General features: G+C 38.3%; 1 protein-coding gene and 1 pseudogene across 1 annotated transcript in view; both read right to left on the bottom strand.

The window, feature by feature from the left end:
* ZFAND3 (zinc finger, AN1-type domain 3) overlaps positions 1-25,730 on the bottom strand; it is a 441,234-nt gene that overhangs the window by 147,632 nt on the left and 267,872 nt on the right. The gene's annotated exons all lie outside the window — the stretch shown is intronic.
* On the bottom strand, positions 9,893-11,130 carry LOC102815310 (annotated as a pseudogene).

The following is a 25,730-nucleotide window of genomic DNA, read 5'->3' as shown; positions in this document are numbered from 1 at the left end:
TTTTTAACCTATCATCCCACTATGCCTTTTCTACACCTCTAAAGGGAATCCTGGTATGGTGCTGTAGGTTAACGAGCCAGACTGCAAAGCCATTTGAACTGCAAGGTCAGTGGTTCAAGCTCACCAGCTGCTCCTCGGAAACCCTATATGGGGTTGCTATGGGTCAGAACTGACTCTACGGCACTTCACAGCAACAACAAAGGGTGAAGGTGCCATAAAATCATCAAGCTAGTAGTATTCACTATAAAACAAACTGCTTAAAGTCAATAAAGAACTCAGGAACCACAGAAAGTAAAAGCCAAGAAAGGTGAATGTAACAGGCCTGAAATTTAAAGTTAGCCCCAGGTTAATCTAACACCCAGGCCAATTAGCAGTTTGTGCTAGAAAGCTTTAGAGTTAGAAATGTAATCAAATTTCCACTTTTGCTATTTATTGGACATATAACCAGCCAAGTGTTGAATCTTCTGGGGTCTTGTCTGTAAAACAGAGAGGGGAGTATTCCTACTTCTCCGATACCTGTACTTACTGCCACTGAGTCAACTCTGATAATGATCCTGTATAAGGTTTCCAAGGCTGTAATTCTTTCTTTTGTTGTTGATACATGTCTTTAAGTTGGTTCTGACTCATAGTTAACTTGCATAGAGTTTCGGAAGCTGTAAATCTTTACCGGACCAGAAAGTCTCATCTTTCTCTCAAGGAGAAAGATTTGAGCTGGTGGGCTCAAATCACTGACAAGTTGGTTCGCAGTCCAGTGCTTATCCTATAGCGCCTCCAGGGCTCCTTATTGCTCATGATTGTTGTTGTTGTTATGTGCCATGGAGTCGGTTCTGACTCATAGAGACCTTGTACAGGGTTTCCAAGGCTGTAAATCTTTACGGGAGCAGAAAGCCTCATCTTTCTCCCGTGGAACCGGATTAAATGATAAAAATTATAATGGAGCCCTGGGTTAATGAGCTGGACTATAAAGTTGGTTTGAACAGCAAGGTCAGCCGTTCGAGCTCATCAGAGGCTCTTCAGAAACCCTATACAGGGTCGCTATGGGTCGGAACCGACTTGATGGCACTTAACAAACAACAACAATTAAGCAAATAATATCTATTAAAAATAAAAATGTACACTTAGAATTTAAAGAAAGGGTCACGAGGTAAAGAATACTATCTTCTTTTGGCCTTGATGTCTCTGCATCATACTACTACTATTTTTTTTTTAGAAAACTTTTTATAGTGAATTGAGTGAAGATTTATAAACAAAATCATCAGTTTTACATTCGATGAATCATACACTTTGTTTCATCTCAATGATTACAATCCCCTTCATGCAACAACAGTTATCCCAGTTTCTCCCTGTGGTTCCTATTTCCATTCCACCCACCTTCCCATCCCTTCTCAACTTGGTACTTAGGTAAATGTTGCCCTTTTCAGATTTTGACTGATTGACCATTCCATGGTGAACACACCTTCTAGATGGCCACTCCTGAGATTTTAAGATCCCAAAGTAGATGTAGAATACTGTTTGTGGACTATGTTATGCCAATTGATCATGTGTCCCCTGAGACTATAATACTGAGCCCCAAGCCCAGTAACTCATTGCCTTAAGATGTTTGATAATATCTAAGAAGTTTTTATCATTTTACCTACTGTATGTTGCTACCATATTCACAGTCGTCTTTACAGGAAAGGTAAATTACTCATGAACAAATACCATCTTTCAAATGCTCATATATTTGTGTTATCTTCCACTCTTCCTCCCATACTCATTCAGCCTGTGTCTCTGTCCATGTTATCTACCCACAGAACACTGTTGTTCCAAGGTTGTGTATCTATCACTATTTACCTCTATCCCCTCTAACCCTTGCATACCTCCCTGCATAATTCTCATCTCTTATTCTTTTCTTTCTGAATCATCCACCATTCAACTTTTGCAAGGTGGGGCGGGCTGGTAGTAACCGAAGTCTAGTCCATGGATGAAAAGGAGATTTATATTACACACAGAAATAAGTAAACAATAAATGTGAGACAGAGACTGCCTCACTTCACTCTACTCTGGAAAGAAGAGTTTATAGCTTGTTTACTTACTGGACAATCCTCACACAAATGGGTTGCTATGGGTCAGGAACCAACTCAACAGCACTTAACAACAATGAATGTGAGAGAGGTTTATGGTAAAGATTTTCTAAAACAAAATGTTATTTGTAAAACCTGAGTAAAAACCTTGACTTTAATGAAATTACTATAGCACTAACTGAGGGATTAAAAAAATTCTCAACATAGAGACCCTTGGAACTTGATGTATCCAGCAATGGGATTTTTCTAGGGTTAAGAAAGTAACCTAATAGTACCAGCTGAGCCAAAACAGTGAGATCCTTGCAGGCAGTTGTTCACATATTACTTCAAAGGGTTCGTTAATAATTGGAATTAAAGATCATGGAAATTTGCCACAAAGACCCCTCAAATTTTTCTCTGCTGTTTTCAGAATGAGTCTTCAAAGGTTAATCTTCTTTCTATAAAATGTACTTCTAAGACTGGGAGAATCATGAAAAGAGCTTGTCACTACTCCTGCTGAGGATCCCACTCCCTGGGACCATTTCATTGGGACTATATCCAATCCAGCCATTACACATAAATCACCTTTGATATGCTTACATCCTATTCTTTATTTCTCAGCTGTACTATGGTGGTTGGTAGTTATTTGCCATGGAGTCGATTCCAACTCATAGTGACCCTGTATAGGGTTTCCAAGGCTGTAAATCTTTATGGGAGCAAAAAGCCTCATCTTTCTCCTGCAGAATGGCTGGTAGCTTTGAACTGCTGACCCTTAGGTTAGGAGCCCGACTTATAATCACTACGCTACCAGAGATGCAGATTAGTAAAATATTTAGATCACTCAGACACAACTCCACTTCCAGATTCTGACACTAAATGTCCTTTTGAACAATTTACTCAAAGCAGTCAGAGAACAGTTGTTGCTGTTGCTGAATGCTGTCCATCAATTCTGACTTATAACAACCTTGTATAGGGTTTCCAAGGCAGTAAATCTTTGCAGGAGCACAAAGCCTCATTTTTCTCCTGCAGAGTGGCTGATGGACTTGAACTGCTGACCTTGTGGTTTGCAGTCCAGTACTTTTGTTACGTAGCCACCATGTTCCCAGTCAGAGAATACACAATAATAATATGGAAAGGATTTCATTAACTTTCTTCTTTGAGAATAAATTAAATGTTTTTAACTGTCAGTTTTTTCTCTAAGCAATGCATTATAACTATTTTTATTTGTCTAATATATACCTGGGTGATCACTGATGTCTGGGACAACCTATCTATTTGTATTAAGCCAATCCACTATTGCTATTCATTTTCAGTTATGAATTTCTCACTATTATAAGTAATAATCCATTGAACGTCCTTAGGTTATATGTTCCTAGAGATAGAGCAATACTGTAAGAGCAGATGTATGCTTTTAAAGCATGCAGTACTTACTGACAAGGCTCCTTTGGCACAACGCTCTGTGATTACTCAGTGCACACACCTTACTATGGTGTCTAAGAATCAGCTTGCTCACCTGTCAGTCTCTCACATTATGTAGGGCTGAGGACAAAGATGGTCCTCAATAAATGTAAACTGGAAGACACGCTGGTCAAGGTCAGCAACTCAACACTACCAGCTGTTCTGCAGGAGAAATATGAGGCTTTCTGCTCCTGTAAAGATTTACAGCCTTGGAAACCCTATGCAGTGGGAAGTGACTCCACGGCACTCCATCACCACCATATGTCATGTAACATTCATTGATGCAACCACTGCTCGATTTATCACAAAGCAAAAGCATACAGCCTACAGGGGGTACTTTGCAGTTCCTATATTCCCATTCTTGCTCTCCAAACTCCAACTCGGTGCCCACAGGAAGCTTTGTTTGATATTTTAGAACACACCGTAAATCGCTTCATGTTTTGAGTGGCGGTGGTGGTGGTGGTGGTGTGTCATTGAGTTGGTTCTCATAGCAATCCTGCATAGGGTTTCAGAGGCTGCTAATCTTTACCAGAGCAGAAAGCCTCATTTTTCTTCCAACTGCTCTGTTTCAAATTGTTAACATAAAAACAACTACTATATTTCAAGTAGCTAAATAAAAATGAAAAAATGTTTCCAAGGGCTTTTATTCTTTTTTTTTTTTTTTTTATGTTTTATTGTGAATTGTGTGATAGTTTACATGGGAGAACATTAGTTTTACATTCATTCTATCATACATCGTTTTATCGCAAGGGCTTTTATTCTTAACCCATTAATCAATAAAAATTCAATTCTGATAGTTATCTCATAGTTTGGCCCATATAAAACTTGTTGCCCGCAAGTTGATTCCAACTCACAGATAACCCTATAGGACAAAGTAGAACCGCCCCATAGGGTTTCCTGGTGTGGTGCTACAGGATAATGCGCTGGGGACTTCAAGATCAGTTTTAGCCCCAAGATCAGTGGGTCAAACCCACCAGTCACTCCTCAGAAACCCTCCTATACAGGGTTGCTATGAGTTGGAATCAACTTTCCGGCACTTAACAACAACAACAAAAATCTTTACAGAAGCAGACTTCCACATCTTTCTCCCATTCATAGACTGGTGAGTTCAATCACTGAACTTTCACAGTTACTGGCTAAGCACTTAATTCCTGAGACACCAGAGATCCTTTGGTTCATGCAAAGTACCATTAACAGGGTTTCCTTTAACAGAATAGTCTCAGTTCTTCATGTCTTCTTCTCCCAATTTAGATCCATTAAGAGGCTACAGCCTCCATTCACAGATATGTCTAAGCTTATTTATAAAGCTATCCTCCTGTCCTCTCCAAAAAATTTCAATCCTATTTTTTCTTTAAAGCTACAAATCCATTAGCAATATCCAGTCAATTTATAATCTGGGCCGTTAGCCTTCAGATTAAAATCTTAATAAAATTCTAGTAGTTGGATATGAACCTGGGTTAACAGACTCTGGAAGAATAAATTGGTTTATACAAGAGTTATCAAGAACCAATGGACCCATTACTATTAGAATCTTAAAATGCATTCACCCCCCCTTGTTGTTAAGTTCCATTGAGTTGATTCCAACTCACAGCGACCATATATAGCGTTTCCGAGGAGCATCTATCTGGTGAGCTTGAACCACCGATCCTGCAGTTCAAACAACTTTGCAGTCTGACGCATTAATGCACAGCACCACACCAGGACTCCATTTACCCCCTATATCCTAGTTTATGGGGAAAACTGTGTTTAATCAATGTAGCTGGGTTCTTTTAAACCTCCTTTGACAAGTAATCCCTTTGAGCTTCTTCCTTTCAAAACCAACAACAAAAAACCCTTTACCAGATTCTCACCTATGTTCTCATGATGATGTTTTTAACTATTCATGATTATTTCAAAATAGACTGAACCTATTTTTCTTGCTTTCAGACAAGTTTAAATTATATCTTTAAAATACAAACACATACAACATACATACATCTCAATGATAAATGATTCCTGTCCTGTGATCCCTGTCTACAAACCTTGGGAGTATACAGTAATTCCTCCTTATCTACAGGGAATCCGTTGCAAAACCACAGTGGAAACCTAAAACCACGGATAGCACAAAACCCTCACGTTGCTGTTGTTTTTGTTAAGTGCCATCAAGTCGTTTGGACTTATAGAGGCATGAGTTCAAGCTCACCAGTTGCTCCTTGGAAACCCTATACAGGGTCACTATGGGTTGGAATCGACTCAACGGCACTAAAAAGCAACATGTAGGGTTACCCAGACTGTACATTCGTGCAGAAAGAGAAAGCCCTCATCTTTCTTCCCTACAACAGCTGGTGGGCTCAAAGTGCCAACCTTCTGGTTTGCAAACCAGTGCTTATCCTATACTGCTTTTTCCTGTGCATACATACATACAACATGTGCCCAGAGTACACCAGGAAGGGAGGGGGTGCAGCTGTTCAACCAACTGTGTTGTTCAGACTCAAGTCCAGCACAGAAGGAAGCTGGCTCAGGGTTGGTACAGGAAGGCATGAGATTTCATCATGCTACTAACAACAGTATTTAACTTAAATATGCAATTAATTTTCTATGGCTGTTGATCCCCAAGGATGGGGTGGGGCAAATGAAGACTACTATTGTCAAAAATTTTAAGAGACCTTTATATTCTGGCTTTCTCACCTCAGAAGATGGCAACATTAAAAGTCTAATCTCGGACTTTATCTTCTCCCTTCTTTAATTCTACATCTCAAATACTCACCAAGTCTAGTCATTTACAACTCGTGGTGTGGTACTGTAAGCTAATGTGCTAGACTGCAAAGTCGTTTTGAACTGCAAGGTCGGTGGTTCAAGTTCACGAGTTGCTCCTTGGAAATCCTATACAGGGTCACTATGGGTTGGAACTGACTTAACAGCACTTAACAAGAACGGTGTTGTAGGATATGCACTGGACTGCTAACCGCAAGGTCAGTGATCCAAACCCACCAACCACTCCTTGGAAAAACCTACACAGGGTTGCTATGAGTCGGAACCAAATCCGTGGCACTTAACAACAACAGTAACAAATACATCTTGAATCTACCCACAATCCTCCATTTCTGTATCATCCTCTGTCAGGTTCTTTGAATAGCATCCTAACTGATTACTTTGTATCCTGTCTTGGCCGGCTCTAATCTATACCCCACACAAAGCAATCATACTCATGTTTTAAAAAACAAATTCTGATGTCTTTACTTTTCTAATTCAAATGGCCTCCCACTGCCCTTACAATGAAATCCAAAATCCTAAACATGGCTTAGATATTCGTATAAGAACTGGCTCCTAGCTATCTAGCCATTCTAGGGCTCTTGGTTTTTCAAATGCTCGCTGCTTTCTCTCAGCCTTGGGAACTTGGATCAAAGTATGTGGGAGGCAATTTTTCTTTATTCTGATAATTCAATTTAGTAATTCCTTATTGCATATGCAGGAGCTTCAAAAATTGTGTGAAAAATGGTACAAGATAATGAAAACATCCAAACTTTTTGAAGACTTCTTTATTTGTTTGATGATTGAGTATCTTATTCATTGTGTATCCTAGTCCCTAACAAAATGCCTCCACACAATAGGCAATTCAGATCTGTTGAATTTAATTTATTGGATACTGGTAAATATACAAAAGAATGTTAGTTCTCTCTTAAGACATTATGGACTTTAAATTGCTATAAAATTCTGTTTTAGGAAGCAATAGTATGTCTACATACAATAAGCATTCCTATAATATGCAGGTATTTCAATTTTAAAAATTATCCCTGCACATATTTAAATTTTTCTACTTTGCCCTGAGTCATGATAGAGGACTCAAAAGGTCCCTAAAGTGACTTCATGTTTGTTTACATTCAGACCACAGAGCTGCAAGCTTTGAGGCTAGGGATAGCATTACCAAATAAGATTGGCTCCAAAAAGGATGCACTCAAATGCTTCTGCAAAAATAGTCAACAAGAGAATATTGGAAGTTGACAAAGCTTACAAGTAAAACTCATTAATTAAGCTTATTTTATAATGTGGTTTATCACTGAAAGTATCCGTCCCCAGACTCTTCACACCTATAGAACCTACTGCTCAGATGTGTGAACTAGCAAAAAAGTTATTTGAAGGAAAGCTTGCTTCTTATACAGCATTTATTGTGCAGACTACAGTAATAGAGTGTTTCATATTCATTTACAGGACATAAATTAACAAGTTAACATTGCAACAGATACCTAAAAATCCATTAATACTACAATAGCACGTGCAAGAGACACATATATCTCATTTAGGTATAACCACAAAACGTGTCATTAAAAAAATTAAAATCACACAATAAAGTTTCCTGAATATTACTTTATTACTGTAACTCTAACAAAATGAGCATTTGAGGATGTGTATGCATAGCTATCCCACCACTGCTCTGTCAATTTGTCATACTGTGGTGACTTGCATGTTAACTGTAATCCTAGTTTTGTAAATACCAGCAGAGTCACCCGTGGTGGACAGATTTCAGTGGAGCTTCAAGACTAAGATAGATTAGGAAGGAGACAAGGACCACTTCTGAATGGTTAGCCACTGAAAACCTTATAAACAGCAGCAGAACACTGACAGATCTAGTGCGTGGAGGTGAAAGTCTGATGTATAGCAGAACACTGTCTAGAGTAGAGCCAGAAGATTAGCCTCTCAGGTTGGAAGGTACTCAAAATACAACTGGGGAAGAGTTGCCTCCTCAAACTAGAGCTGACCAGGACGACATGAATGAAGCAAAGCTTTCAGGACCTTCACTTGCTAATGGTGCTCAACTCAAATTGAGAAGAAACAGCTTCAAAAACCGATTAATAATTGGAACATGGAATGTACAAAGTATGAACCTAAGAAAATTGGAAGTTGTGAAGAATGAAATGTAAATATAAAGATTTCCTAGGCATTAGGGAGCTGAAGTGAACCAGTTATTGGCCATTTTGAATTAGACAATCATATGCATTATTGTGCTGGGAACAACTTGAAGTGGACTAGTGTCACATTCATCATCTAAAAGAACATTTCAAGATCCATCTTGAAAACCAAAATGGAAGAACACTCTCAGAATCTCTAAACAAAAAATTCAAACCTCTACTGGCAATATTGAACAATAGGCAAAAAAAAAAAAAAGGTCGATACTCAACCATTTCAAAAAGTAGCATATGATCAAGAAGCGATGGTACTGAAGGAAGAAGTCCAAGCTGCACTGAAGGCCTTGATAAAAAAGCAAAACAAGGCTCCAGGAACTGACAGAATACAAATTCAAATCTTTGAACAAACTAAATTTGGAACAAAGCTACCTGGCCAATAAATTAGAAGAGATCCATTTATTTGTGCCCACTCCAAAGAGAAGTGACCCAACAGAATGCAGAAATGATTGAACATTATCATTAATATCACATGCAAGTAAAATTTTGCTTAACATTACTTTGAAAATGGTTTCAAGAGTACACCAACAGGGAGCTTCCAGAAATTCATGCCAGAAGCAGAAGAGGACATAGAACTTAAGGCTATCATTGCTGACGTCAGCTGGATCTTGGCTAATAGAGAACAGAATACCAGAAAGATGCTTACTATGCTTTACTGACTATTCAAACCTTCTGACTGTTCTCACATACAATGGATAACACTGTAAAGACTGGGTATTTCACAACATTTAACTGTGCTCATGAGAAACCTGTACATAAACCAAGAGGCAGTCACTCAAACAGATCAAGTGGATACTCAATAGCTTAAAATCAGGAAAGGTGTGTACCAGTTTTACGAGGATGAGTCAAAAATTATCTGCTATAAAATTTATTTTAATCAACTTTTAGAAAAGACAAATACATCATTTTTTTTCAACATAATCTCCTTGCTTTTTAATACACTTTTTCCTTCTGTCAACAAGTTTTCATATTCCTTTATTGAAAAATGTTTTAGGCTGAGCTGCAAGCCACGAATGCACCGCTGTCGTTGCTTCTTCATAAGAGGTGAATCTTCGTCCTTGAAGGGCTACTTTCAGAGGACTAAACAGTTGAAGGTCCAATGGAGCAAAATCAGAGTGGATGCTTTAAAACTGCAAAGCCAAGTTTTTGCAGAGTGTCAAGAGTGTGGGCAGAGGTGTGAGGACGTGCAATGTCACACCAGTCCACAACACCTTCAGATAGCAGTCCTTTGTGTTTAATCCTAAATTCAGTCTTCAGCTCTTTGGCGAACATCTCATTGTAATGAGCACTGTTGATTGCTGAATGTTATTCCTGGTAAGTGTCCCAATACTGGCCCCTTGAGAATTCCAGAAAACTGTAAGCATCAGTTTTCAAGTTGATGGTTGACTTTTTTTTTTTTACATAATAATTTATTGAGAGTTCCCCCCGCCCCAACATCTCCCAGTCTCTAGGTCACATTTTCTGCTTGTAAATCTTGTGTGCAGCATACTGCTGGATGAGACTTATAAGGGTGCTGAAACTGTCTTCCTTGTACTGCTTGAATACAGCAGGCAGCTCCATCTCCTCGTACATTACCTTCTCTCAGGCCACCTTCTAGATTTCCTTCTGCCTGTAATTCTCCTGCAAGATCTGGCCCTGTTGCAGTGTCTTACAGACACTGAGCCACCAGCCAGCTGCATTAATTGTCCTGGATTGTCAGTGTCAACCTTGCCTGTCACACCAAAGAGGTCAAGGAAATCATCCTGAATCTGAAAGAATTTGCCCATCTCCAGCAGGATCTTCTTGACATTGGCATGCTCCTTCTCCCCCCCATCAATGCCCGCCATATACACTGCAGCAGCCATGGGAAAAAGAGTAGGAAAGCTGTCATGTGCTTGAGAATAAATTTATACCTCTTTTCAGTGACTCTGCCAAAATCCATGTTGCCCTGGAGGGCAGTGATGAGGTTCAGGATCTGTCCACTCTCAGTCTGATAGGAATTCTGCAAGAAGAACTCAATTAGATTCGGATAATAGTGCTGCTCCCGGCAGTAGAGCTTCAGCAGGCGGTAGATACACACTTCCAGCAGTAGGTTGTCATTGATGGCATCAAAACCTATGCCTGGCTTCTGATACCAGTAGGGCTTCCCCCGTCAGGTAAGGGATACATCCATTATGTCATCTGTTGTTGTTGTTGTTAAGTGCCATAGAGTCGGTTCCGACCCGTAGCGACCCTGTACAGGGTTTCCGAGGGTGTAAATCCTTACGGGAGTAGAAAGCCTCATCTTTCTCCCGCGGAGCGGCTGGTAGTTTCGAACCGCTGACCTTAAGGTTCGCAGCCCGATTCGTAACCACTACGCTACCAGAGCTCCTTATTATGTCATCTAATACCAGAAAAAAAGCTCAGCCCACACTCAGGGCCCACTGTAGACTATCAGCATCCTGATTCCTTGGCTCCACCAGCTCCTGGAACACAGACAGCACCATCAAACCTCGGTTACACTTGCCCCTAAAGACATTACAACACTGTAGGACCTGCTTGAGCTGGGCAATAGCACCGTCTCCTGTCTCCGGATACCCCATCTCATCCTTAATCAGTACCTTGAGAATCTGGGAGAAGTGCTGGATGAAATCTTGCTTTTCTTGGGCTTAAGTGTCTGACTTCTGGTCTCCATTCATTCTGAGGCTGGAGCAAAGCGCTCCATTTCTGGATGCTGGTGATGGTTGACATCTGAACTGTTTCTTGGTCAGTGATTGAGGATGGTTCCATTCCACACTCTGCTGTTTACTCTTAGGCTCATAGTGATGAATCCTTGTCTTGTCACCAGCAATGTAATATAAGGAAAAACTCGTTCCTCATATAAAGATTAACAACTACAGATATATGGATATAAATTCATCCATTGGTGAAAAATGCTTTTGCATAGTATCTAGCTATCTTCTGCATACTATATTGCTTGTTATTATTGTTGTTGGGTGCTGGAGAGTTGGTTCTGACTCCGAGCAAGTCTGTATAGGGTTTCTGAGGAGAGGCTGATGAGTTTTTACTACTAACCTTTCAGTTAGCACTCCAGTGTTTACCCTAAAGTGCCACACCATGACTCCACTAAGGTGTTTAGGAGCACAGAAGCCAACTGACTGAGTTTAAATTCTGAGTTCTACTTCTTAACAGTTGTGTGACCTTAGCCAAGTTACGTATTATCTTTTCATTTTCCATGTTTCTCCTTCTCTAAAATGGAGATTAACAATGGTACCTACCCTCAAAGTATTGTATGGATTGCATGACAAAGTGTTAAAACAGTACCAGATACATGAAAACCCAATGCCATCAAGTCATTTCCAACTCATAGCAACCCTGTGTAGTATTGCCAAGGCTCTTTATGATAGCAGAATGCCTCATCTTTATCCTGTGGAGCAACTGCTGGGTTTGAACCATCAATCTTATGGTTAGCAGTTCAATGTTTATCCTATATTGCCAGCAGGGCTCCTCACCTGGTAACCCAGTACATAGTAAATTTTAAATTAATCATAATTATTATTCTCCTTTTGCTAACTTATATACAATTTTTAAATTGCCAGCTTGATTGAGACCAGGACAAAGAAAAATTAGTTCTTTGGTAATCAATGACCAGATGGGAACTACACATTGGTTCTTGTGTTTATTAAAATGAAATCTTGAAATTACAAATTCAAATGCTTTCAGGGACAGGGCAGTATTATAAATATATGAACATAGTTGTCCTAAAACAAGGAGTGGTGATTCCTGTGACTAATTGGCAAGACCGAGCCTCATCTAAAGGCATGTAACTTCAAATGTAAAAACAAAGCCCCCCAAGTACAACATTTCTCTGCCCTGCAAGCCAAAAGCTTGAGACTCCTTGTTTACACTGAGACCAAATTATACATTATGTATAAATAAAAGTTTTGTACATTGTATTATTCATTCTGCACATCAGTAAGGACTCATCAGATATATGTGAAATACATGTAAAGCAGAATTAGTAAAGTACTGTGTTATAATAGGTACAAAGAAAATCTGAGAGATCCATGTTTGAATCCTGGCTAAGCTATTAACAAGCTCTGTGACCACAACAGAGTTACTTCATTTATACTTCATTTTCCTCATCAGTAAAATTGTTCGTACCTGCTCACTAAGGTTGTTGTAAGGATGGGAGATAATATAGGTGTTCCTTATAAAGAAAGTGTTTCATAAAGTATGAAATGAATAACGAACGCAAAAAACTTATCTAGGTCTAAAACAGACTCTTAATCTAGGGTTCTTTTATTAGTTTTTCCTAAACTATGCACCTGGTGTGGTCCCTTAGGATAAGCACTCAACCTCAAGGTTGGTTTGACCACAATGTTGGTGGTTCAAACTAATCAGCCACTCTACAGAAACAGAATACAAGGGTCACTAGGAGTTAGATACCAACTGCACGGCACTTAACAACAAATGCTTTAAAAATTATAATAAAAATCTAGAGGTTTCACAACAATGGTGGTTTTAAAAAATGTTTTGCTCTCTTTGCAGGTCCATTAAGGATAGGCAGCAGCTCTGCTCCACCTATCCTAATTCCAGGGACTCTGAATGAAGGCGTAGCCCTAACTGCATAGCACGAACTATATGCTGCTAGTCTCAAGGCAAAGGGAAAAGAGAGATGTGAGTCCACATCATGGCAAAAATTCTCCCTTCTAAAGCTGTGCTAGAACTTAAGCTAATTAATTAATAATGTCCCATGTAAATACAACTCTCATTATCTACACTAACTACAGAGACCAAAAAGACTATCTACTGAATTTAGATTCTGTATTAGTCTGAGGTGTTAACCATTAATTCTGACCAACAGGTACCCACTTCCCTGTCACAGATAATGTTTTTGACTTCTAATGAGGTATGCTGTAAGCCCAATAAGACACATACTAGCTTTTGTTCACTACTGTTCACTATGATACTTCTCTTTATCTACTTTGTTGTTGTTGAGTACCACTGAGTCAATTCTGACTCATAGCGACCCTGTCTGTATAGGGTTTTCAAGGAGCGGCTTGTGGGTCTGAACTGCCAACTCTGCAGTTAGCAGTCCAGTGCTTATTTTATAGTGCCACACAAGGACTCCTATCTATTTTAGAGCACAGAAATGTTGACCTTTAAAATGTTTATACTTCCATTTTTGCTTCGACCACTAGGAACTCCAGTCTCAATCTGCATCCTCTGTCTTTAAGCAATAGATAGATGCTTACTGCATGACTGGCAGAGTCAGAGTCCTCTTGGTAATCAATATGAATTTTTCTTTTGTTCTGACTTTCTCAATTAAAAAGAAAAACTGTATGGCACTCTATTTCTTTTTCTTTTTTGTAGTTCTTGTGTGGCATTGTAGGATAATCATTGGATTGCAAACCATGAAGCCAGCAGTTCAAACACACCAGTCCCTCCTTGGAAATCCAATAATGGGGATCACTATGAGTCGGAACAAACTTAACAGCACTTAACAACAACAACCATCTTATTTGTGGAAAAAGGAAGTAATAAAAATAAATATAACAATCTCACAGTGGGGATTTGAGAACAATAAATATTTACAAAAAGTATATATATTTATATTTCTGCCTATATTTAAGTAAAGGCTATTTACATAACCAAAAGGAAGGGAAATTACTAAAAAATATATGTGTATGTCAAATTACAAATACCATTCTATATGAACAGCATTAGAATTTCTTTATGAAGAAATAGATTTTACCTTTCAGGGCAAAGAACGCATGCAGAGGAAATACCAGCTAGTACATTAGAATTTTTATATGAGCAGACCATTGTTGCTGTTGTTAAGTGTCATCGAGTCGGGTCTGACTCAAAATGACCCAAGTGACCTTGTACAGGGTTTCCAAAGAAGGAGCTGGTGAGTTTGAACCCACCGATCTTGCAGTTCAAACCAACCTTACAGTCCAGCGATTATTCTAAAGCACTACGATTTTTTTTTTTTTCTTTTCATTTTACCTTTCAGGACAAAGAAAAGATGCAGAAATATCAACTAAACAGAACCAAACCGGTTTTAAGACAAGGCACGTCAAGACTAAGTAACAGATTTAAAAATATGAGGAGGTGAAAAAGTAATGGACAAACAAAAATGGACAGAGCATTCTTAGAAAAGTAGGTACAAAATTGCAAAAGCAGTACAGCAATTTCCCCTGCAGTTTTACACATCAATTGTCTCAACACAAATCATATAAACCTAAAAAGATCTGCTCAGAAAAGAGTAATTACTTTTGCATCTTCAACTGTACTTTATCAAAAGCAAAAACATCTCCCCAACACAACCAGCCCCAAAGCTCTCATTTCACAAAAGTGATTTAACATTTCACTTGCCTCTCTATATGAGGAACACTGTAGCACAAACTCAAGGGAAAAGGCTAGCCTATCAAGGAAGGTTGCAGCACATTCCCAATTTCTGTTTTAACATTGTGTTTATCAATTTGATCGATGTTAAATTCCATTCATCTTTGTTTTCTATAAACTAAGAATGAGAGTGACAAGAAACATAACATTCTCTTCAACAAAGTTCTTGCTGAGACATTAAAGATGCTGGGATGTCTAGTCAAGAGTGAACTATGAATATAGCACCCAGGAGCTCAAGTTCTTCTGCAAGATGGCTAACAAATGAGTTTTTCGTTTCAAATGGTGAAAACAGGGGAGAATTCAGCAACAACATTATTTGGCTGCAGAAACCACAATGTTGCCCCACAAATCTAACTATCTTTATCTCAAACAAATTAATATCCAACAATGAGTTTTGCTTCTTTTTACTTTTTTAAACTACATCAGTTTTTTTTTTTTTTTTTTAACCATTTAGTCAGGTTAGAGATAAATGCACTATTAGTAGTCACCAGTGTATTGCTATGGTAAAGGAAAATGGTGCAGAAGGTCCATTTAAAGGGGGGGAAATAGCAAAATGTTTAAGACTAGCAGTGGTTATAATGGTGGGAACAGATTAAAAGATTTGGATTGGGTTATTATTGGATTGGTTTTGTTAAATTAGCTATGACTATCTATACAGGAGAAGCTGGTCATTACAACTACTCTCTTGACAGACCTTGTCCCTAAGTCAGTACTATTTTTTACCTTGTTATTTTAAAATAATTTTACAGAAGACGTATACACATGTAATTTTGAAGCTGAAAAGGCTTCTGGAAATAATCTACTCACGGTTTTCAATCTAAAATCAATTTCAAAGGTACCAATTGCATTTTAAAAAAATAGATGGATAAGAATATATATATCAACATATACTGCAAAAAGTTAGGTTAACTTCTGTTTAAACTTTTAATTTGGTTGTATGCATTCATATTCACATATGTATGTCCATACTAGATCATAATGTAAAATATTTCTTTCTGTGAGCTGGAGTAAAAAGTATTATAATACCAATGGATCTAGTACATCATCTTGATTTATAGCTAGATTCAAGGGCAAGTAACAACAATGCCCAAAGAAGGGCTTAAAAAAATCACGGGAGCAGTGTACCTCTAGTAAGAAACACACAAAAATGTTTAACCCTATAAATATAATACAGTATACACATATGGAATACACAAAAAAAGTTCTGTACATCCTAAGATATTGTTGTTTTTGTTAAGCGCCATTGAATCGATTCCAACTCCAACTCACAGCGAGCTTGTGCAGGATTTTTGAGGCTGTAAACCTTTAAGGGAGCAGAAAGCCTCATCTTTCTCCCGTGGAGCCACTGGTAGTTTTGAATTGATGACCTTAAGATTAGCAGCCCAACTCATAACCACTATGCTATCAGAGCTCCTTATGATATATAGATAAACCTTAAACACATTGTACTGAGCTCTTGCTCTTCAGCAAGTCAGCCAAGTGGCAGTCAGAGATGCAGATCTTTGTAACGACCGTGACACACAAGACTGTCATTCTTGAAGTCGAGTTCAGTGACACCATCGAGAATGTCAAAGCCAAAATCCAAGACAAGGAGGGCAACCCCCTCAACCAGCAGCATCTGACGTTTTCAGGCAAACAGCTGGAACACGGTTGCACTTTCTCAGACTACAACATCCAGGAATAGTCTAGCCTGCACCTGGAATTTTGGCTGTGTGGTGCTATCATCAAGGCTTCCTTGTACCCGCGTGCCTAGAAGTATAACTGTGATAGGACGGTCTGGTCCAAGTGCTATGATTGCCTTCACTCACATGCTCCTGACTGTTGCAAGAAGACATGGGACCACATCAACAACCTACACCACCAAAAACGGTCAAATAAGGGCCCCTCTCTGCTGGTTACCATGCTCTCCACTGGTGGGGTTCTCTTGAGCCCATGGCCCTGGGCTCTCAATAAAGTTTCACTTTCATTGAACTGAAATAGAGAACATTGTGCTGAATAAAATATGTCAAACACAAGAGGATAAAAACTGCACAATACTCTTAGGTATATACACAGACTCCAATGTTTATTAGTGGTTACCAGGGAGGAGAACTGGGGCACAGGGGAGTTGCTAAAGGGGTTCAGAGACTTTTAAGGGTGGTAACACAAATTAGGAGACGGGCGGGTAGTGGTGACTGCTGCACAATATGGTGAATGTGATTAATGTCACTGAATTGTGCACACAAGTGACTTGCAATGGAAAATGGTTTGTTACACAGAATTCAGTATATATATATATAAACATTAAGAAATAGAAGTCTAATCCTAGAAAGAAAATGCCTCCTCGCATACATGTTAATTCATAACTTTTGCTGAGCACTTGTTTATTTCTTAATATAAATTACATAGTCCATTAGTTATCTATTATTCTAAATATATTCTAAAAATATGGTCAGTCATTTAAATAGTTGTGTACTACTAGTCCTGAACAACTATGGAAGAAGATAAGTTCTTTATCTCTATCTCCCTTTCTTGTACAGTAACTGAAAGCCAGTTATGACAAAAAAAATCCTTAGACTTCTTAAAAAGCAGTTCAGGAAATACTATATCTGCAAGTGTGATTTATTTAGTCCATATGGTATTTTTAATAAGCTTATTTTTTAATCCATCAATTCCAATTTCATAAAATTGTTTTAAGGACAACATAAAACCAGCATAAAAAGATGTATGTGTGTGTGTGTGTGTATGTATAATATTATGTATATGTGTGTAGATATATGTATGTATGTATGTATATAATATATGTGTGTGTGTGTATAAACAAGGAGCTCTGGTAGCATAGTGGTAATGAATCAGGCTGCAAACCACAAGGTCAGCAGTTCGAAACTACCAGCTGTTCCGTAGGAGAAAGATGAGGTTTTCTGTTACCGTGAAGATTACAGCCTCGGAAAACCCTGTACAGGGTCGTTATGAGTTGGAACCAACTCCATGGCACAGTTATCAAATCTGGAACAATTTGAGCATCCAAAGAAATTATGTTAAGTAATGGATTATAACTTACTAAATAAAATAGCAACTCATGGGTTTGTACTGATACAATTTTTTTTAATAGGACAGAAGCAAAGCTCTTTTTGTTACCATAAAAATCAAATTAATTGTACAGAAGAAATGATGTGAGTATTAACAACCATCAGTGGATGCTGAAACTAGTAGGTGAAGTCTTGCTATGAACCAGGATGTTTAAATAGTCTCAAAGTATCTCCTCATAAATTCCTTACTACTTACGATGGGAATATAGCAATTTTATAGGAGAGAGACCTGGGGACACTATTTTAATCACATCACATGCCTCTTGACAGGAAGCAGTGAGCGTACCTCTTTTATGATATATCTCTCAAAATAAAAAATGCACAATTTGAACCTAATCATGAGAAAAAAGCACCCAACAAATAAAGGTTCATTCTACAAAAGAACTGGCCAGCATGCCTCATTAATGTCAAAATAGAAAATAAAAAACAAAATCCTCCAAACCAACCAGTCAAAGAAATGATTGAAGTTCTGATACATGCTATATGACATGGTTGGACCCGAAAAATATTACACTGAGTGAAATAAACATAATCCTAATCCAGGTGGAAGGAATATTCCAAACCAAACTTGTCATGACTAAAGAGACATGACAAGCACAGTACATGAGTTAGACGCAAATCTGAGGGGGGAATGCGATCGAGGATATTAGTGGCATAACTGAGGATATTTGTGGTTATGAAAGAGGAGAGAATACCTTTGTTTTTTAAAATATACAGTGAAATATTTAGGAAAACAGGGCATAATGTCTCCAATTTATGCTCAAATAGTTGAGGAAGATACATGTTTGTGTGTGTGGTGTGTATAGATACATGTTTGTGTGTGTGGTGTGTATAGATACATACATGTAGACAATAAAATAATGGGGTATGTTTGTAGACAACTGGTGAATCTGCATAAAGAATATTTGAGAATTATTTCTTTTTAGAAGCTTTTCTCTACATTTGAAATTATTTCAAAGTGTTACCTATAATAAGTACTTGACCTGAAACACAAAGTTGGCTGTTTGAGCCCATCAGCCACTTCACAGGAGAAAAATGAGACCTTGTGCTCCTGTGAAGATTTAAAAGGCCTCAGCAGCCCTATACATTGTCACTGTGAGGTGGAAACCGACTGGATGGTTCTAAACAACATGCACTGCAGCCTTTTCTCTGCTAGTATTAACAACAAAACAGTCCTTTAAAGGAAGATGAGGCAGCGTTATAGGTATAGCTGTAGGGGACTGAAAAAGGGACTACAAACTACTATGTTTGATATACCACTCATACATAAAACAAAAAGTTTTTTTACTTCTTTTAGCCATCTCTTCCCAAAAGTTTCAAAAGGGATGCACTACAGGTTTTAGAGCTGTAATATCTAGGTGGCAAATGAGGAAAAGGAATATTGTTTTTTGTATTACTTATGTCATGACTGACTTATTTTTATTCTATAATAAACATGTATAAAATATTTTTAAAGTATGACAAATACATATATATCTATTAAGAATTAACCGATTTTAATTGTCATATTTATATAATATGCATATGCATATTTTAAAACAGTATTATCAGAAAGCTGTGTCCCCATTCTAGTTCCATTTTGCCAGTAGACATAACATTGCCATGAATTTGAAATTCTTCCTTGTGGGTTGTATATTTACACTGGTATTTTACCCATAAACAATATACAGTATTTGTGTTTAAAATCTCCATTAAAGGTACTGTACTATTATGTCTCGTATTACTTAACTTTTTCCTCAATGTTAGCTTTTACATATCCATGATGACAATTTGCATCTAACATATTCATATTAATTCGGACTAGTACTCTATATCTTAGGAATATATTATACTCCCCCTTCCCACCTCCTTCTGGGGCAAATCCCTAGGAAAATTCTACAAATCTTTGACAAAAGTAGAATGAAAATGAATTCAGGGAAGATTTAAGAGGGAAAAGTGGTCAATTAGACTTTTTTGAACATGTTTTGAAGTTGGCTGTGGATGTTTTTAACCCTTCAAGTTGCTAGGAACCCTTGACATCAAACAGGCAAAGCCCAAGATTTTTTTCTATACAGCCTTGGACCTGCTCACTCTTCTAAATTATCATTATAGTTTTATTTTTTATTTTTTTTAAAATCAAACTAATAATGTTGTGGAGTCCTGGTATGGTGCTGCAGGATAACATGCTGGGCCCCAAGGTTGGCACTTCACACCCAGCAGCTGCCTTGGAAACACCAGACAGAGTTGCTATGAGTCAGAGCTGACTCAAAGGCACTCAACAACAACAACGTTGTAATTCAATGCAGAAAAAGTATTTTTGCTGTGTTGTTGCTGTGGTTCAAACGGATCTCACAGTCCAGTGCATTATCCCACAGTGCCACACCAAGATGCCCAGTAAATAATTCTCTTTTCTTCTCTCCCACCATCAACCCCTGAAATCATCACAGAATACTGATTGTAACATGAAAACCTTTTCTTGACTCTTGAAAGTAGTGATTTCATATGTTAGCTGCCCCTTTGCAACCGGCCAATTTTATGATTGTCCTTTGGTAAGGAACCACACTGCAAGAAGGTTAAGATACTACCTGTGAAGATGTAAAACCCCCAAACCTTTAATATTTTATTGATAAAATACAAGGAACCCTGAGAGGAAGTGACAACTAGAAAACCTCTCTAGGGGAGAGTTTGTCAAATTCGTGAAATTTGCAAAGAGTGACAATGGAATCTGTTGATCTGAGGTTGAGAAACTCTGTATAGTTTTATTTCTACGTAGGTCATCTAAGGAGACCTGGTGGCTCAGTGGTTAAGCATTTGGCCAACTAAATAAAAGGCTGGTGGTCCAAAGCCACTAGCCACTTAGCAGGAGAAAGAGTTAACAAGACTTGTTTCCATAAAATGTTACAGCATTTGAAACCCTATGGAGCAGTTATACCCTGCCCTATAGGGTCACTATGGGTTGCAAATTGACAGTGGAATCAGGTTTGGATTTGTTTTTTTTTTTTTGGTTAGAGCCATCTATTAAAAAAAAAAAAAATCTGTTCACTTTAATCTTTGTTGTTTTACTTCTACCTCAAAAACAAAAGCAGCCAAATCCCAGTTACCTTGAGCTTCAAACCAAGCTGACTTTGGGGGCATGATTCAACAGTGCAAAAGCTAACACTGCCCTGAACACATTCTACAGTATAGATCCAACTTCTTTTTGGGTATGCTTTGCTTTCAAAACCTTTTGAAGCCTTTGTATCTAGGATAACATTTAAACATCTGAGACTAATACAATTTGGCAAAGACAAATGACTGTGAAGGTCTGCTGACACTGAAAAGGCACAGGTGGCAATTCTGAAGCTTCTCAATCATGCCTCGCCACCCTACTCCCCAACTAACAAAAAAGTTATAGCATCCAGTGTGGGGATGAGGTGGGGATCTGCAACTTTGAGCTAACTTCTATATGAACCGCTCTAGAGACTCTGCCACAGAATACCCTGCAGAAGGCTGAGTATAAACCCTGCCTTTTAAAAATTCCTCAAGTGTACATTATCTTCCAATCTAATTAAAGTGGTACATTTGCTTCTGTTTTAGTTAAGATTCACTTAAAGTTCACACATTTTGAAATAGCTGCATGAAATAAAAAGTCACGAGCCCCTTCATAAAGAACTAATGGGCCAAAACATGCTACGCAAAACCTTCTTGATTGCAATGGAAAGGGTGCACTGTGTGTCATCTCTGCCTTTAGCAGACAGGAGAAAGCAAAATGTGTCATCAACGGGCTACAGGGCAAGAAAGGTGTCCAACCGAGCCTCCTCTACTCCAAGGGGTGTCAATACAGCAGTGACAGAGAAAAAGACAGGAGGAGATGCAACAGGCCAGACTACTCTTACCAGCTGAGTGAGGCCACCAGCTAATACTTGAAGCCCTGCTTCAAGATTGTGGCTCTCTCAGTTTTTTAGCTGGTACTATATTAATCAGCTCCCACGCTTCTACACAACTTCCTCATAGATAATGCATATTAAGATCATGCGAAGGAAAAGTTACTCCCTGCAAGAAAAGATTACAGATGTGCTGTCTGGGAAATAAATTAATCTTTACCCACTCAATTTTTCAGTCCACATTTAGGAATACGCTGGGATTGTTATCAGTTATTTGCACTTGGTGAACATGCAGCCACCGTTCTCCTAAACAGACGAGAAGGGATATGAGATTACAACCTATACACCCAACCCTAAGGAGAGTGACAAAGGTATGTTTTAGAGGATCTAAGATGTTCTCATCCAAATTAAGGAATACTGGCAGTGGCTGGGTGCCCTTGTGTGGCCCCTCCTGAATGGAAGTGCTACTGTGCAGCCTGCTTTGGATATTGATAAATTGTTTCCTTTGTCTATATTACAGCATATGGATGTGGGTAAGTCAACAAGTATTCCTACTAGGGTTCCAGTTCACACATGTGCAGGTTTATTCCACACAAAACCATGTGTTTAACCTTGTCTCTGCAGACTAGCTCTTTCAAGTCATATATGTGTTTTAGCTGCATCTGGTCGTTTTTTCAAAAACAGGATACTTTTTATGCCATATAAACAAAATAACAATTGCGAGGTCAAGGCTAATATCAAATTTTTGACAAAACTCAAGTGGACACCTTCTTATCCAGACTTTGGCAACAAGTTTACAAAGATGATGCCCTACATGAAACAATAGTTTTTAGATGGATCAAGCATTTTATGGAAGGTCAGGAAGACCTCAAAGACGAATTCAAGGCTGAGAGGTCAGCTCAAAAGATTATGACCACTGTTTTCTTCGAATAGCAAAGGGGTAATATTTTGACAGATTTTCTCAAAGGTCACAAGATGATCATGGGGGTTTATTAGGAAGAAGTTTTATGAAAATTGAAAATTGCAATGGTGAGAAAATGTTCAAGAAAGTTGCACCAAGGACTTTTTTTTCCCATCACAACAATATACCTGTACATTCTTCCAGAGTAGCAAAGGCTGTCCTATGAGAATTTCATTGGGAACCCTTATCCCATCTATCTTACAGTCCAAATCTTGACCCTTAAGGCTTCTTTTTGTTACTAAACTCAGAAAATCTTGAAAATAAACACAATATGAGTCCCTCGAGGACACCAAAACTGCCATTTTGATGTGATGTCAATGTTAAGTACAGACTTCTTCAGGGAAGGGTTAGAGAGATGGAAACACTGGCTTCGGAAGTATACATTGACTAAATGGGGAATATGCTAATAAACAATATCTCTACATTTAAGAAATATGAGAGTAAGTCAAAAAGTATTGCTATAAAAACTTAGTTTCCATACTTTTACAGCAATACTTTTGACTTATCCTCATACTTTTTGCCAATGTCAAATGACTACTGATAATTAAGTCAACTACATAATCACGTCACTCAACTGCGTGGATAACCTGGATTGTGGAAATGTTTCATAAAAAAGCTGCTATTTAAATACCCATCTCTAAAATGGTGGCAGGTTATTAAACAAGAGCAGTCACACCTCTCTTAAGAGCCAAAAATCTGAAATGAATTTACAACTCAATAATATTCAACCATGACATATTCTAAGTTCTTCCAGGAAACAAGTAAATATTGGGCTATATTAAAGGCAAACATTATGAATCAATGTCTAGATACAAATCATGCATTAGACCAGGAAACAGAGGGCAAAGAAGATTTTCAAGACATTTTTTATGCCTATCCTCTTTAAATAGCTAGTCTGCCCCAAGCAGAGTTATCCTGGTCAGAACATTATACTTCATGAGTTGAAAAACATGAAATGAGAATGTGGTATTTACTGAAATCTAGAAGGTAAGTTCTACTCAACTACTCTTTCCAGAAATTCTATTCTGCAAAGGCTTTCGATTGTGTGAATCATGACAAGCTGTGGAGTATTGCAGAGAATGAGCATTTCAGAACACTTAATTGTGTTCATGACAACCTGTACACAGACCAAGAAGCAGTTGTTTGAATAGGACAAGGAACAATAGTTTAAAATTAGGAAAGGTATGAGCCAGGGTTGTACTCTTTCACCCTATGTATGAAATCTATATATTGAGCAATAATCTGAGAAGCTGGATTATACAAAGAAAAATGTGGCATCAGAATTAAAGACTCATTAAAAACCTGCAATGTGCAGATGATACAACCTTGCTTGCTAAAAGTGAACAGGACTTAAAATGCTTACTGATAAATATCAAAGACTACAGCCTTTGGTACGGGTCACACCTGAAGGTAAAGAAAACAAAAATTCTCACCACTGGACCAATAAACAACATTCTTATCAACAGAGAAAAGACTGAAGTTGTCAAAAGACTTCATTTTGCTTGGATCAACCATAAACACTCATGGAAGCAGCAGTCAAAATATCAAATGACATATTGCATTAGGCAAATCTGCTGCACAAGACCTCTTTAAAGTGTTGAAGAGCAAAGATGTCAGTTTGAAGATTAAGTGCACCTGACCAAAGCCATGGTATTTTCAACTGCCTCATATGCATGTGAAAGTTGGACCATGAATAAGGAAGACCTTAGAAGAATTAACACATTTGAGTTATGGTGTTAGAGGAGAATATTAAAAGTGCCAGGGACTGTCAGAATAAAAAAAACAGTCTGTGTTGGGAGAAGTACAGTCAGAAAACACCCTGGAAGTCAGGATGGCCAGACATCAACTCTCATACTTCAGATGTATTTGTCAGGAGAGACCAGTCCTTGGAGACGTATATCATGTTTAGCAAAATGGAGAGTCAGAGAAAAAGAGAAAGACCCGCAACAAGATGGACTGGCACAGTAGGAGCAGCAGTAGGCTCAAATGTAACAATGACTGTGTGGCTGGTACAGGACTGGGGCAGTGTTGTTCTGTTGTGCATAGGGTCACTATGAGTTGTTACCATTTTGACGGCACCTAAGGAGCTCTGGTAGCATAGTGGTTACGAATAGGGCTGTGAACTGCAAGGTCAGCAGCTCGAAACTACCAGCTGCTCCGCGGGAGAAAGAGGAGGCTTTCTGCTCCCATAAAGATTTACAGCCTTGGAAACCCTGTTCAGAGTCACTATCGTGCTGGAACCGACTCGACGGCACATAACAACAACAACAATCTATTCTCTGTGTTTCCCAAAATATTGAATGGTTTAAAGGAAAGAAAAATTGGTTTAGCAGAGTATCATATAACTAATGATGTGCATGTCAGTTGTCAATGAGTCAATTTCAGCTCCTGCTCACCCATGTGTGTACAGTAGATCTGATCCATAGGGTTTTCAAAAATCAGACCTTTCAGAAGCATACTGTCTTCCGAGACACCTCTGGGTGGATTTAAACCATCAATCTTTTTGTTAATAGTCTTAATCATTTGTATCACTCAGGGACTCTGTGCCTAAAGTAAATACTACTAAAAACCCAGAATGTCGGTAAACTAGAAGTATTGTCCTCTGCCTGATATGAGCATTATTTTTAAGGGTTTAGAACATAATACGAGGTTGAGTAAAAAATTATTTACACTCCGGTTATATTAAAACTTCTATTGACTGCACTGTCTTATCAGTGCTTTCCACTCAAGGTTACGGCTGTGCAGGTGTGAGTATGGACATCTGCAAACAAAATTTGGACTGATACTCGAAGGAGGGTAAAAGTTTCTTTAAAAAAAAAAAAAAAAACATTACTGGTGACTAGACATGGATTCAGACACTATGAGCCTGAGAGCAAACAACAGAGTATGGAATAGAAACATCTTCAATCATTGACCAAGAAAAAGTTCAAAAGTCAACCACTAGCTGGATAATGAATACTTACAGTTTTCTGGGATTCTCAAGGGCTAGTATTGAAACACTACCAAGAAGAAGGTTCAGCAATCAACAGTGCTCATTACAGTGAGATGTT

The sequence above is a fragment of the Chrysochloris asiatica genome, unplaced genomic scaffold (assembly GCF_000296735.1).
Source record: "Chrysochloris asiatica unplaced genomic scaffold, ChrAsi1.0 scaffold00038, whole genome shotgun sequence".
NCBI classification, from domain to species: Eukaryota; Metazoa; Chordata; class Mammalia; order Afrosoricida; family Chrysochloridae; genus Chrysochloris; species Chrysochloris asiatica.
The sequence above is the reverse complement of the archived record's forward strand: the minus strand, read 5'-3'. Positions and strand labels throughout refer to the sequence as shown.